The sequence below is a fragment of the Nicotiana sylvestris genome, chromosome 5, assembly GCF_000393655.2.
Source record: "Nicotiana sylvestris chromosome 5, ASM39365v2, whole genome shotgun sequence".
Taxonomy (NCBI): Eukaryota; Viridiplantae; Streptophyta; class Magnoliopsida; order Solanales; family Solanaceae; genus Nicotiana; species Nicotiana sylvestris.
The window spans coordinates 126,507,650-126,523,999 of NC_091061.1; the positions used below are offsets into that span (position 1 = coordinate 126,507,650).

Sequence of the window (16,350 nt, forward strand, 5' to 3'; positions counted from 1 at the left end):
TCACATCCGATCCCTCTAACTCAATAGTCAACATCCGGTTGACTTTTCCAAAACAAGCCTTCCTTAAAGAGATTAAGTGTCTCATTTCCTATCAAAATCAATCCGATTTAACTCTAACACACTGAATACCGACAACGAAACATGAAGAAGCATAAAATGGGGGATACGAGGCGGTAACTCACATGACGACAGGTCGGGTCGCCACACACTCGCTGCTTAGGAGTGCGGGCGGCAGGAGTTTGTGCTCCTCTCCTGGCCTGGGATATAGCTGCAGCAAGGGGAAGCAACCCTACCTGAGCCAAAGTGGTGTACATTCTCATGAACTGTGCCAAAGTCTCCTGAAGTGTTGGAGTAGTAGTAGAAGTAGATGTATCAGGTGCTTGGACTCCGGCTGGAACTGTTGGTGGTACCTCAGTGGCAGCTTGCGTGGGTGCTCTGGCTGCACCACGTGTGCGTCCTCGGCCTCTACCCCAGCCCCGGCCTCTGACGGCTGCAGTAGGGGGCGCGGGTGCCTGATCATCTCGGGTAGTGCGTGTCCTCACCATCTGTGAGAGAATAGAAGATAGAAGTTTAGAATTGTGATATCAAAATCTCGCACGACAAGGAAATCAAATGAAGCGGAATTTTCCTAATAGTTACATAGCCTCTCGTAGATAAGTATAGACGTCTCCATACCGACCAACGAGACTCTAATAAACCGGTGTGTGATTCATGACTTCTATGAACCTAAAGCTCTGATACCAACTTGTCAGGACCCTGGTTTGCTGTCCGTAAACCATCATGATGGCACCTAGTCTCTACGAATAGGTAAGCCTAAATTGCGGAAGATAAACCAATTTGCAGAATAAAAATAATTTAAAATAGAAATAGAGTGATATAACAACGTTTAAAAGTGCCGCTCGGCATACACAATATAAATTCTCAAAACTAATACTTTTCCCTAAAACCCGGAAACCCAATGAATCACAAGCTACAAATATAATAATTTATAGGAAAAGATGAGCAACTTTTGTCATGTTCCTCTTTTGCGAATGTGAAATCCATGTATGCGAAGTGACCTTTGTGTACGTAGATTCTATATATGCAACTATGGCACTTGTGCTTTACTTTTGACTTCATGGTCTTGCAAATGTAGCTTCCATGTATGCAAAATGACATTTGTGTAGGTACATTCAGTATATGCAAATATGGCACTTGTGCTTCACTCTTGACTTCACGAGTTAGTCTTGCATATGTAGGTTCCATGTGTGCGAATGTGACCTTTGCAAATATAGATTCCACGCATGCACCTATGACTCTTTTGCTTCCATTCTTGACTTCATGACTTAGACTTGCAAATGTAGGTTCCATGTATGTGAATGTGACCTTTGTGTATATAGATTCCACAAATGCAACTATACTTCTTTTCATCTTTAATGATCTCTTTCCATAAGTCCATATGTATAATCCACATTTGTGAATATGACGATGATGTGTGCAACTGTAGCTTTACTCCATTCTCTTGTCTTTTTCATAATTTCTTTTTCCTACAAGAATTGTTAGAAAATATGTGAGGATAGGATATTATTATTCATATTTTATTTTAAAAACTTATTTTTTACATATGAAATTACATGAATAATTTATATCCATCACTTATCAACCTCTAACCATTAATCATAGATGTCACTACCCAAAATCTAACCATGGTCGTGATGGTGCCTATCGTGTTACAAGGCAAGCCTACTTCCCAAAAAATTACTATTAATTTGATTATAAGAATTTAATAAAACATTTGCAATAATTTAATTCCTGATAAACTAAACCAATTCTAAATATAAATAATATAAAATACGAAAACGAGTCCCAAACATCGGGGCGTCACTAAGTCATGAGCGTCTAACACTATGAACTAAGATATATAAACTGTCTAACTGCCCAAAGAAGAAATGACAAAAGGAGTAACAAGGTCCTGCAGAGACTAGCAGCTACCTTGCAGTCTCCAAAAATACCCAGCCTGAACTCAACGTTCACCACGCTCTAACTCGCCTGGATCTGCACATAAAGTGCAGGGTGTAGTATGAGTACAACCACCTCAGTAGTAACAGAAATAACTAAGGAACTGAGCAGTAGTGACGAGCTAAGTAAAATAGTCCAATTATTTATTTTCACAATTTTAAAAAAATAAACATGAATAAACAGGTAAATTCCATAACTCAGTAAATACCACAAAGAAATTTAACAGATAAATGCAGCAACAGCAAAAGTAAATGTAACTTCACAGCAATGTCACTCCATCACTCAGCGCTCGCACTCAACACTCAATACACTCAACACTCTGCGCTCACTGGGGGTGTGTACAGACTCCGAAGGGGCTACGCGGACAACTCACGTGCTACCTTATCAATACCTAGATCCGCACGGTCAACTCATGTGCTACGCGGACAACTAACACGCTATGGTATCAATACCTGGACCCGCACGGTCAACTCACGTGCTACGCGGATAACTAACGCGCTAATGGTATTAATATCCTCACAACCAGGCCCTCGGCCTTACTTAATCATGTACCTACTAGCCTCACCATCATCAACAAATAAGGGGACACAGCCCACATCAAGTATCACAACATATTAGTAAATAATAGAGACTACACTAAAAATGTACAATAATTTCTATGACTGAGTACAAATAATGTGAGCATGAATAAAGCCTAAACATGATATCTAACATGAAGGCAAACAAGTTCAACAACAAGTAAACACATAACCACAAATACCACAGCCTCACGGGACGGACCAAGTCTCAATCCCTTGCGGTGCACACCCACACGCCTGTTACCTAGCATGGGTATCACCACTAAACAATCACATGATATTAATTTCTCCGGGTTTATACCCTCAAAGCCAGAGTTAAAACTGTTACTTACCTCAACCGCATAAACTCTTACTCCAGGATACCCTCGTCTTTGGACTCTATCTCCAAAATCTCCGAATCTAACTATAATCAGATTAATACCATCACCATATACTAAAGAATCAAATTCCACAATAAAAACTACAAAATACGCCAAAAATCCGAAATCAGCCAAAATTTGGCCCTCGGGCCCACGTCTTGGAATCACTTAAAAATGGAAGAATCATAAACCTTGTTCTCTCCTGAGTCTAACCATATAAAATTTATCAAAATCGGACTCCGTTTGGTCCCTCAAATCCTCACTTAAAACTCTCCGAAACTCAAACCCTAACTCCCTCAATTTCACTTTGAAATCATCAATAAAATCCCAAAAACGATGATGGATTCATGAAATATAACCAAAACCGAGTATAGAACACTTATCCCAATCCATATGGTGAAAATCACCTCCAAAATCGCCCAAATCCGAGCTCCCCAACTCAAAATATGATCGAATGAACAAACCCTTATTTTATATATTTTTCTGCCAGTTATTCTACCTCGTTTCTCATGCCAAACAATCCCCGAAACTCATATTTTATGCCTCTAATGGATTTCTTGTGAAATTCTAGTCAAGTTAGGCTTTTGAATTACTTAATTTAACCTTATAATGAATGAGATATGTAGGTTTTAATATTTGCAAATAGTGCAGATTTTTAAATACGCCATCAGCGGCAATTTCGTAATTAATCTGAAAAATCTGACAACCTAATTCTTAGTAAAATGGCCATAAAATTCTCATATGATGTCCAAATTCGATGATTCTTTTTGCTACGGGACCGTAATTACGATACGGATCTAATGCTTCAATAAAAAAAGAAATTGGACGTCATTTGTTCAATATAATCTTTTATGCTTGAAGAAACAGCGTCGAAACATAAGAAAAACGAGCACAACACAACACAAGCCTATCCGAAACTCACCCGAGGCCCTCGGGACCCCAACCAATAATTCCAAAAAGTCATATATCACTACCCGAACTTAGTTGAACCTCCAGAACACCCAAAACAACACCAAAATACCAAATCAACCTCGAATTCAAGCCTAAGAACTTCTAAACTTTCAACTTTCACTAATTCAATCCTAATTCTACCACGGATCTCCAAATTATATTTCAAACACACTCCTAAGTCTAAAATCACTCAACGAAGCTAACCGAATCATAAAAATCCAAATCTGAGTTCGTCCACTCATAGGTCAACTTCCGGTTGACTTTTCTAACTTAGCTTTCTAACAAAGAGACTAACGGGTCGTTTGGTTGGAATACGATTTATAACAGTATAAGTTATGTTGGTATAAGTTATATTGGGATAAATTATGTTGGGATTAGTTACGCTAGGATTGTTGTTTATTCATTGTTTGGTATGTTGTATTAAAAATGACAATTGCATAATTTCTAAGAAGAAGGTATAAGTTAAACCAGTGCTAATTACCCTACCTTCTATAAGGTATAAGTTATCCCAGTGTTAAAACTAATACCGGGATAACTTATACCTGATTTGCTAACCAAACAGAGTATTAAGGTGGTATTAAATTTTTATACCACTCTTATACCTTCTTATACCTCATACCAAATGACCCCTAAGTGTTCATTTCACTCCAAAACTACTCCGAACCCAAACCTACCAACTCGATACAACTCAACACAGCTGAACAACACATAAATAAGCATAGATGGGGGAAATGGGGCTTGAACTCTCAGAACGAACGACCGGGTCGTTACAATAGACTTACCAAAACTAGTTAAACACATATAAAAATTGAAAACCCAAATAAATAAGGTTCTTTCTCTCCAAGAATCACACGCAAAGATCTCCTTACATAATTTTAAGCATTATCAGCAACATTACATGCAAGACAGAAATAAAATTTCAAAGATGAGGCAGCAAATAAGATGATGAAATACAAAAAAATATATATAAACAAGATTCCAAAAATTTGAGCAAAAAAAGATATTTTTCAATGGGTATGGTTGAAATTCATTGAAAACATATTAATGAGTCAATATACAAAATTTGATGAAGATTGGAGGTGATTTAATATCAAAATTTGTAGTTAAAATCGAGTTCAAAAAATTCTTCTGTGACACGTGTATCAAACATGTATCAATCATGTATCTCACACACAAGTATACATGAATTGTCATGACCCAGATTTTTTCACCCTCGGCAGTCCTGATGGTGCCTACTCGTAGAAGCTAGGCAAGCCACGAAATATAGAAATTCTAACTCTTTCATTTTAATCCTTTTTAACAACTTGAATTAACAGGTAATCAACATTTTAAAATTTACGATAAACAGAATAAGCGGAAGACTTAAACAACTAAAGATAACCAAGCCAGTACTACAATGCCAATTCACTCCTCTACCCAGAATCTGGTGTCATAATATTCACGGACGGACTAAGATTTACTACAACAAATGTCTGAAAGAAATACAATCTGTCTCGAAATCTAATGAAAACATAGTACATAATGAAATAGAAGAGAACGTCGGGCCTGCGGATGCCTGCAGGACTACCTCGGGATCTCTGGCTGGACTGAAGGCTGACTCCCCAAGTGCTATTGTCCAAAGGCTGCTCCGGAATCTGCACATAGTGTAGAGTATAGCATCAGCACAACCAACCCCATGTGTTGGTAAGTGCCTGGCCTAACTCCGGCGAGGTAGTGACGAGGCTAGGACCAGACTCCAGATAAACCTGTGCAGTTATATATATATACATGGCAGGAAATAAACTGATATAAGTAATATATATATATATATATATATATATATATATATAGCGGAAAAATAAACGGAAATAAACAATTTAAATGGGAGGGGGTACATGCCACGGGGAAAAATATCAAGTCCAACAGAAACTAAACCGAAATATGAGAGAATAGCTCAAAATCTAAAACAAAACAATAATAACACTGTTGCAGCGCGCAACCCGATCCCTATCATGTAACACTGTTGCGGCGTGCAATCCGATCCATTTATATCACTGTTGTGACGTGCAACCCAATCCAATTTAACATTGTTGCAGCGTGCAACCCGATCTAATTTAACATTGTTGCGACGTGCAACCCGATCCAATATAACATTGTTGCGGCGTGCGACCCGATCCAATATAACATTGTTTCGGCGTGCAACCTGATCCAATATAACATTGTTGCTGCGTGCAACCCGATCCATATATTCAATATTGTTGCGGCATGCAACCCGATCCATATATTTAATATTCCTTTAGCAACAACCACACCAAGAGTCCCGGTAAGGGATCAACTACAAACTACACTATCCCGGCAAGGGATTCAACAGTAAAAAGAAATACGTCCCGGCAAGGGAGAAACAGCTATAACCAATCTCAACCCAACTTCCAATCATCTCAGCTAACACCAATACTCAATCATAAGTAAATTCCCACGAAATCAAAGTAAATCCTTGCTCAATATCGAGAATTATCAATTAAAGCATACATAATATCATTTAAGAACACAACAAACTCCAATTTAAGACTCACGGTCATGCTCGACACCAACATATAGATACTCGTCTACATGCCTATACGTCGTACTCGATAAGAAGCAAATAGAAAATAGGACACAACTCCTAATCCCTCAAGCTAAGGTTTGACCGAACATTTACCTCAAACTTCCATGGCCAACTCAAGCCTTAAACACTGCCTTTCCTTTCAAATTCGGCTCCAAATCAATTGTATCTATACATAATCGACTTCATAACATCAATAAACGCTAAACAATCCAATTCCAATGCTTAATTATAGCTTTCTAATCATTCTTCCCAAAAAGTCAAAAATTGACCCAGGCCCGCTTAGTCAAAACACGAGGTTTGGACCAAAACCCAATCACTCATTCACCCACGAGCCCGAATATATAATTTGTTTTCAAATCCGGCCCCACCCAAAACGAGATCAAATTCCCAAATAATCAAAAAGCCCTAACGCTACCCAAATTCCTAATTTTCTACCCTTAATCACATATTTTAGGCCTAGAAATCTAGTGGGTGTTGATAAAAATGGAAGAAAACAAGTCAAAGATTACTTACCTAAGAGGTTATGGTGAAGAAGTTCTTCAAAAATCGCCCAAGAGGTGTGGAGAAGATGAATTTTATGAAAAATTAGGGAAATCCAGTAATGTGTTCTGTTTTTGAAACTTAAAATAACTGGGCAAAAATGGTCTTCGCGTTCGCGATGAGTCAGGCCTAAGAGACCTTCACTTTCGCGTAAATGGGCTCGTGTTCGCGGATAAGTAACTCCTCGACCCTTCGCGTTCGCATCCAGGTGGTCGCGTTCGCGTAGGGTATAGTACCTCTCCCCCTGCCCAGGCTATAAGCCTTCACGTTCCGATACTAAGCTCGCATTCGTGAAGGGAAGACCCCCCAATGCTTCGCGTTCGCGACCTGGGTTACGCGTCCGCGTAGAAGGAATTTTTCTTCAACACAAATAACACATCGCGCTCGCGAGGGTCCTCCCGTGAATGCGAAGAAGAAAGTATCAGCACACTAGAAACTAGAAAAACCTGCAACTTTTGAGTTCCAAAAACCTTCCAAAACCCATCCGAAACACACCCGAGCCCTCGGGGCTCAAAACCAAACATACGTACTAACTCAATAACATCATATAAACTTATCTGTGTGATCAAATCGCCAAAAAAACCTCAATAACAACGAATTAAACCTCAAAATGAATGAAATATTTCAAAACTTCTTAAAGCATCAAACTTTGCATTTACGGTCAGAATCACGTCAAACGGATTATGTTTCTTACCAAACTTCGCAGAGTTATCTTAACCACATATAAGACCTATACCGGGCGCCGGAACCAAAATACGAGCCTGATACCAACATGTTCTAATCAAAATTCATTTCAAAATCCTTTAAACAATTTCAGAAAATAATTTTCTTTAAAAATTCATTTTTCGGGCTTGGGACTTTGGAATTCGATTCCAGGCATACGCCCAAGTCCCATAATTTCCTACGGACCCTCCAGGACTGTCAAATCACGGGTCCGGGTCCGTTTACCCAAAACATTGACCAAAGTCAAATTAATTCATTTTACAGTCAAAACTTATCATTTTTCACAGATTTTCACATTTAGGTTTTCCGGCTACGCGTCCGGACAACTCACGCAACTCGAGGTGACGCTAAATGAGGTTTTCTCCACCTCTAAAATAATCGTTCATCCTCGTACGGACAGAAGAAGGAAGTACCTGAGTGGGGGAAAAGATGGGGATAATGGCTCTGCATATCGGACTCGGACTCCCAGGTCGATGCCTCAAGAGGCTGACCTCTCCACTGAACACGAACAGAAGGAAAACTCTTCGATCTCAACCAACGAACCTGCCGGTCTAGAATAGCTACCGGCTCCTCCTCGTAAGATAAGTCCTTGTCCAACTGGACAGTGCTGAAATCTAACACGTAGGATGGATCGTCGTGATACTTCCGAAGCATGGACACATGAAACACTGTATGCACGGCTGATAAGCTCGGCGGCAATGCAAGTCTATAAACCACCTCTCCCACTCGATCAAGAATCTCAAACGGGCCACTGAACCTAGGGCTAAGCTTGCCCTTCTTCCCAAATCTCATCATGCCGTTCATAGGCGACACTCGAAGCAATACCCGCTCACCGACCATGAAAGCCAAATCTCTAACCTTGCGGTCAGCATAACTCTTTTGCCTGGACTGAGCTATACGAAGCCTATCCTGAATAATCCTGACCTTGTCCAAGGCCTCCTGAACCAGATCCGTACCTAATAACCGAGCCTCTCCATGCTCAAACCATCCAACCGGAGACCAACATCACCTACCATATAAAGCCTCATAAGGAGCCATCTGGATACTCGACTGGTAGCTATTGTTGTAGGCAAACTCTGCTAAAGGCAAAAATTGATCCCACAAGCCTCCAAAGTCAATGACACAAGCTCGGAGCATATCCTCCAAAATCTGAATAGTCCGCTCAAACTGGCCGTCCGTCTGAGGATGAAATGTTGTGCTCAACTCAACCCGAGTGTTCAACTCTCGCTGAACTACTCTCCAGAAGCGTGAGGTAAACTACGTACCTCAGTCCGAAATGATAGACACGGGAACACCATAAAGGCGAACAATCTCCCAGATATAGATCTCAGCTAACCTCTCATAAGAATATGAGACTGCCACAGGAATGAAATGCGCTGACTTGGTCAACCTATCAACAATAACCTACACTACATCAAACTTCCTCTAAGTCCGTGGGAGACCAACAACAAAGTCCATAGTGACACGTTCCCACTTCCACTCAGGAATCTCAATCTTCTAAAATGAACCATCGAGCCTCTGATGCTTGTACTTAACCTGCTGACAATTCAAACACAGATCCACATGCAACGATATCCTTCTTCATTCTCCGCCACCAATAATGTTGCCGTAAATCCTGATACATCTTTGCGGCGCCCGGATGAATAGAGTACAGGGAGCTATGGGCCTCCTCTAAAATCAACTCCAGGAGCCCATCCACATTTGACACACAAACTCGACCCTACAATCTCAAAACTCCATCATCATCTAAGGCCTGCTTGGCACCTCCGCACTGCACCGTGTCTCTAAGGACACACAAATGGGTATCATCATACTGCTAATCACGGATACGCTCCAATAAAGAAGAACGAGCGACCGTGCAAGCTAACACACGACTAGGCTCAGAAACATCCAACCTCACGAACTGATTGGCCAAGGCCTGAACATCCAAAGCAAGCGGTCTCTCACCGATCGGAATATAAACAAGACTGCCCATACTAGTTGACTTCCTACTCAAAGCATCGGCCACCACATTGGCCTTTCCCGGATGATATAAGATAGTGATATCATAGTCTTTCAACAACTCCAACCACCTCCTCTGCCTCAAATTTAACTCCTTTTGCTTGAACAAATACTGAAGACTTTTGTGATCCGTGAACACCTCACATGCCACGCCATACAGATAATGCCTCCAAATCTTCAATGCGTGAACAATGGCTGCCAACTCCAAATCATGAATCAGATAGTTCTTCTCATGAATCTTCAACTGCCGCGAAGCATAGGCTATGACCTTGCCATCCTGCATCAACACTGCACCAAGTCCAATACGAGATGCATCACAATAGACTGTATAAGGCCCTGAATCTGTGGGCAAAACCAACACTGGTGTCGTAGTTAGAGCTGTCTTGAGCTTTTAAAAGCTCACCCTACACTCATCCGACCATCTGAACTGGGTACCCTTCTGGGTCAACCTGGTCATCGGGGCTACGATAGATGAGAACCCCTTCACGAACCGATGATAGTAGCCTGCCAATCCCAAAAAACTCCGAATCTCTGTAGCTCATGCTGGTCTAGACCAGTTCTTGACTGCCTCAATCTTCTTCGGATCAACCTGAATACCCTCTGTTGATACAACATGACCCAGGAATGCAACTGAACTCAACCAGAACTCACACTTCAATAACTTAGCATATAACTAACTATCCCTCAGAGTCTGAAGAACCACTCTGAGATGTCGCTCGTGCTCCTCCTGGCTGCGAGAATAAATCAAAATATCATCAATGAAGACTAACATGAATGAGTCCAAATAAGGCCTGAACACTCGGTTCATCAAATCCATAAAAGCTGTTGGGGCATTTGTCAACCTGAATGACATAACCAAGAACTTATAATGCCCGTACCGAGTGCGGAAAGCTGTCTTAGGGACATCGGATGCCCTAATTCTCAATTGATGGTAGCCAGATCTCAAGTCAATCTTCGAAAATACCTTGGCACCCTGAAGCTGATCAAACAAATCATCAATCCTCAATAATGGATACTTATTCTTGATTGCAACCTTGTTCAACTACTGGTAATCAATACACATTCTCATCGACCCATCCTTCTTCTTAACAAACAACACTGGCGCACCCCAAGGCGAAAAACTGGGTCTAATGAAATCCTTATCAAGAAAGTCTTGTAACTGCTCCTTCAACTCTTTCAACTCAGGCGGGGCCATACGATACGACGGGATAGAAATGGGCTGAGTGCCCGGAGCCAAATCAATGTAAAAGTCAATATCCTTTTCGGGTAGCATACCTGGCAGGTCTGAAGAAAATACCTCAGGAAACTCACGAACAACAGGCACAGAATCAATGGAAAGAACCTCAGCACTAGAATCACAAACATACGCCAAATAGGCCAAACACCCCTTCTTGACCATACATTTAACCTTCACATAAGAGATAACACTACGGGTAGAATGACCAGGAGTCCCTCTCCACTCTAAACGAGGCGAACCCGGTAAAGCTAAGGTCACAATCTTGGTATGACAGTCCAAGATAGTATGGTAAGGTGATAACCAATCCATCCCCAATATAACATCGAAGTCGACCATGTCCAGAAGCAGCAAATCTACTCGAGTTTCAAGACCCCCAATCACAACTATACAAGAGCGATGTACTCGATTTACCATGATAGAATCACCCACCGATGTAGACACATAAACAGGAACACTCAATGAATCACTAAGCATGACCAGATATGGTGCAAAATAAGATGACACGTACGAGTATGTAGACCCTAGATCAAATAACACTGAAGCATCTCTATCACAAACCAGAACAGTACCTGTGATAACCGCATCTGAAGCCTCATCCTCGGGCCTGGCTGGAAGAGCATAACATTGGGGCTGGGCCCCACCATTCTGGACTACCTCTATGGGACGGCCTGCAGCTGGCTGGCCTCCACCTCTAGCGGTCTGAGCTCCACTTCTAGCACCTCTACCTCCACCTCTAGCACCTCTACCCCCACCTCTAGCTGGCTGGGCGGGCTGTGGAACACCTAGTGCCTGAACCATAGCACGGGAACCCTGCTGCTGCGACTGAGTACCAACCAACCTCGGACAAGCCCTCCTGATATGACCATACTCACCACACTCATAGCATCCACCTGAGTGATGCGGCTGAGAAAACTAAAACTGACCCTGGAGACCTGAATGACCACCCCAAAAACTCTGGAGCGGCGGTGCACTGACAGGAGCTGGTGGTGCACTGTAGGGCTGCTGATCAAAATACTACATATGAGAACCACGGCCACATGAAGCACCGTGAGAAACCTGAAATGCTGACTGAAAGGGCCTAGGAAGATGGCCTCTACCATATGAATCCCTGCCTCCAGACGAGGCACCACTGAATCTGCCTGAATGACGGGGCCTCTTATCCGACCCATGACTACCTCCCTACAACAAAACTATCTCCACTCTTCTGGCCACATTGGCCGCCTCCTAGAAAGTGATCTCACTCCCAGCCTCCCTAGCCATCTGAAGACGAATCGGCTGAATAAGACCGTCAATAAACCTCCTCACCCGCTCTCTCTCTCGGTGGGAAGTATGACAAGAGCATGACGAGCCAAGTCGATGAATCTGGTCTCATATTGGGTAACAGTCATGGAACCATGTTGGAGACGCTCAAACTGCCTCTGATAGGCCTTTCTCTGAGTAATGGGGAGAAACTTCTCCAAAAATTGTTGAGTAAACTACTCCCAAGTCAAACCTGGCGATCCGGCTGGTCTAGCCAAGCAATAATCTCTCCACCAAGTCTTGGCAGATCCAGACAAGCGAAAAGTGGCAAAATCGACCCTATTGGTCTCAATATCCCCATGTTCCTGAGAACCGCGTGACGGCTGTCTAAATAATCCTGGGGATCCTCAGTAGATGCACCGCTGAAAGTAGTAGTGAAGAGCTTGGTGAACCTATCCAGCCTCCACAAAGCATCGACAGACATAGCTGCTCCATCACCGGTCTGAGCTACCACACCCGGCTGAACTGCTCCAATTGGCTGAACTACTGGAGTCTGAATCAAGGGAGCTACCTGCTCCGGAGTGCGAGTAGCAGGAGTCTGGGCTCCTCCTCCAGCCTGAGAGACGGTTGGTGTTACAGAAAGCAAGCTTGCCCGGGTGACACTCTCCATAAGGCCCACTAGACGGACTAGAGCATCCTAAAGGACTGGGGTGGCAATAAACCCCTCTGGGACCTGAGCTGGGCCCACCAGAACTACTGGGGCCGAAACCTCATCATCAAAGTCAACCTGAGGCTCTTCCACTGATGCTGCTGCTCGGGGTTGAGCTCTGCCCCTACCTCGGCCTCTAGCACGGCCTCGCCCTCGCCCTCTGCCCCTCGTGGGAGCTGCTACTGGGGGCTCGAGCTACTGAGCAGTGGATGAGGAAGCGCGTGTTCTTACTATCTGCGAAAGAACAGAGTAGAAATTCAATTAGCATTGAGAAACCAAACCGCACGACAGGAAGCACAAATGTGAAGTTTTCCTAACTCGGTAGCCTCTGTAGGATATATAAAGACGTCTCCGCACCGATCCCTCAGACTCTACTAAGCTTGTCCGTGAATTGTGAGACATATGTAACCTAGAGCTCTGATACCAACTTGTCACAACCCGGATTTTCCACCTTCGGGAGTCGTGATGGCGCCTACACGTAGAAGCTAGGCAAGCCACGAAATATAGAAATTCTAAATCTTTCATTTTAATCCTTTTAAACAACTTGAATTAACAGGTAATCGACATTTTAAAATTTACGATAAACATAATAAGTGGAAGACTTAAACAGCTAAAGATAACCAAGTCAGTACTACAATGCCAATACACTCCTTTACCCGGAATCTGGTGTCACAATATTCACGGACGGACTAAGATTTACTACAACAAATGTTTGAAAGAAATACAATCTGTCTCGAAATATAATGAAAACAGAGTATATAATGAAATAGAAGAGAACATCGGGCCTGCGGACGGCTGCAGGACTACCTCGGGATCTTTCGCTAGACTGAAGGCTGACTCCCAAAGTGCTACTGTCCAAAAGCTGCACCGGAATCTGCACATAGTGCAGAGTGTAGCATTAGCACAATCGACCCCATGTGCTGGTAAATGCCTGGCCTAACCCCAGCGAGGTAGTGACGAGGCTAGGACCAGACTCTAGATAAACCTGTGCAGTTTTATATATATATATATATATCGGAAAAATAAACGGAAAAAAACAATTTAAATGGGAGGGGGTACATGCCACTTGGAAAAATATCAAGTCCAGCAGAAACTAAAGAGAAATATGAGAGAACAGCTCAAAATCTAAAACAAAACAATAATAACGTTGTTGCGGCGCACAACCCGATCCCTATCATGTAACACTGTTGCGGCGTGCAACCCGATCCATTTATATCATTGTTGCGACGTGCAATCTGATCCAATTTAACATTGTTGCGGCGTGCAACCCGATCCAATTTAACATTGTTGCGGTGTGCAACCCGATCCAATATAACATTGTTGCGGCGTGCGACCCGATCCAATATAACATTGTTTCGGCGTGCAACCTGATCCAATATAACATTGTTGCGGCGTGCAACCCGATCCATATATTCAATATTGTTGCGGCGTGCAACCCGGTCCATATATTTAATATTCCTTTAGCAACAACCACACCAAGAGTCCCGGTAAAGGATCAACTACAAACTACACTATCCCGGCAAGAGATTCAACAGTAAAAAGAAATACGTCCCAGCAAGGGAGAAATAGCTATCACCAATCTCAACACAATTTCCAATCATCTCAGCTAACACCAATACTCAATCATAAGTAAATTCCCACGAAATCAAAGTAAATCCTTGCTCAATATCGAGAATTATCAATTAAAGCATCCATAATATCATTTAAGAACACAACAAACTCCAATTTAAGACTCTCAGTCATGCTCGACACCAACGTACAGATACTCGTCACCATGTCTATACTACTCGACAAGAAGCAAATAGCAAATAGGACACAACTCTCAATCCCTCAAGCTAAGGTTAGACCGAACACTTACCTCGAACTTCCACGGCCAACTCAAGCCTCAAACACTGCCTTTCCTTTCAAATTCGGCTCCAAATCAATTGTATCTATACATAACCGACTTCATAACATCAATAAACGCTAAACAATCCAATTCCAATGCTTAATTATAGCTTTCTAACCATTCTTCCCAAAAAGTCAAAAATTGACCCAGGGCCCGCTTGGTCGAAATACGAGGTTTGGACCAAAACCCAATCACTCATTCACCCACAAGCCCGAATATATAATTTGTTTTCAAATCCGGCCCCACCCAAAACAAGATCAAATTCCCAAATAATCAAAAAGCCCTAACGCTACCCAAATTCCTAATTTTCTACCCTTAATCACATATTTTAGGCCTAGAAATCTAGTGGGTGTTGATAAAAATGGAAGAAAATAATTCAAAGATAACTTACCTAAAAGGTTACGGTGAAGAAGTTCTTCAAAAATCGCCCAAGAGGTGTGGAGAAGATGAAGTTTATGAAAAATTATGGAAATCCAGTAATGTGTTCTGTTTTTTAAACTTAAAATAACTGGGCAAAAATGGTCTTCGCGTTCGCGACAGGCTCATTGCGTTCGCGACAGGCTCATCGCGTTCGCGATAAGTCAGGCCTGAGAGACATTCGCGTTCGTGTAAGTGGGCCCGCGTTCGCAGAGAAGTAACTCCTCGAGCCTTCGCATTCGCGTCCAGGTGGTCGCATTCACATAGGGTATAGTATCCCTCCCCCTGCCCAGGCTATAAGCCTTCGCGTTCGCGATACCAGGCTCGCATTCGCAAAGGGAAGACCCCCCAATGCTTCGCAGTCGCGACCTGGGTTACGCGCTCGCATAGAAGAAATTTTCTTTCAGCACAAATAACACATCGTGCTCGCGAGGGTCCTCCCGTGAACGCGAAGAAGAAAGTATCAGCACACCAGAAACTGGAAAAACCTGCAACTTTTGAGTTCCAAAAAACTTCTGAAACCCATCCGAAGCACACCCGAGCCCTCAGGGCTCAAAATCAAACATATGTACTAACTCAATAACATCATACGAACTTATCCATGCGATTAGATTGCCAAAATAACCTCAATAACAATGAATTAAACCTCAAAATCAATGAAATATTTCAAAACTTCTTAAAGCATCAAACTTTGCATTTACGGTCCAAATCACGTCAAACGGATTCCGTTTCCTACCTACCACAGAGTTATCTTAAACCACATATAAGACCTGTACCGGACGCCAAAACCAAAATACGGGCCCGATACCAACATGTTCTAATCAAAATTCATTTCAAAATCCTTGAAACAATTTCAGAAAATAATTTTCTTTAAAAATTCATTTCTCAGGCTTGGGACTTCGGAATTCGATTCCGGGCATACACCCAAGTCCCATAATTTCCTACGGACCCTCCGAGACCGTCAAATCACGGATCCGGGTTCGTTTACCTAAAATGTTGACTGAAGTCAAATTAATTTTTTTTACAGTCAAAACTTATAATTTTTCACAGATTTTCACATTTAGGTTTTTTGGCTATGCGCCCGGACTGCTCACGCAAATCGAGGTGACACTAAATGAGGTTTTCA

At 42.3% G+C, this 16,350-nt stretch overlaps 1 pseudogene; it reads right to left on the reverse strand.

Moving 5' to 3' along the window:
• Nucleotides 1–10,104: 10,104 nt before the first annotated feature.
• On the reverse strand, nt 10,105–11,445 carry LOC138869284 (uncharacterized; annotated as a pseudogene).
• Nucleotides 11,446–16,350: the final 4,905 nt, after the last annotated feature.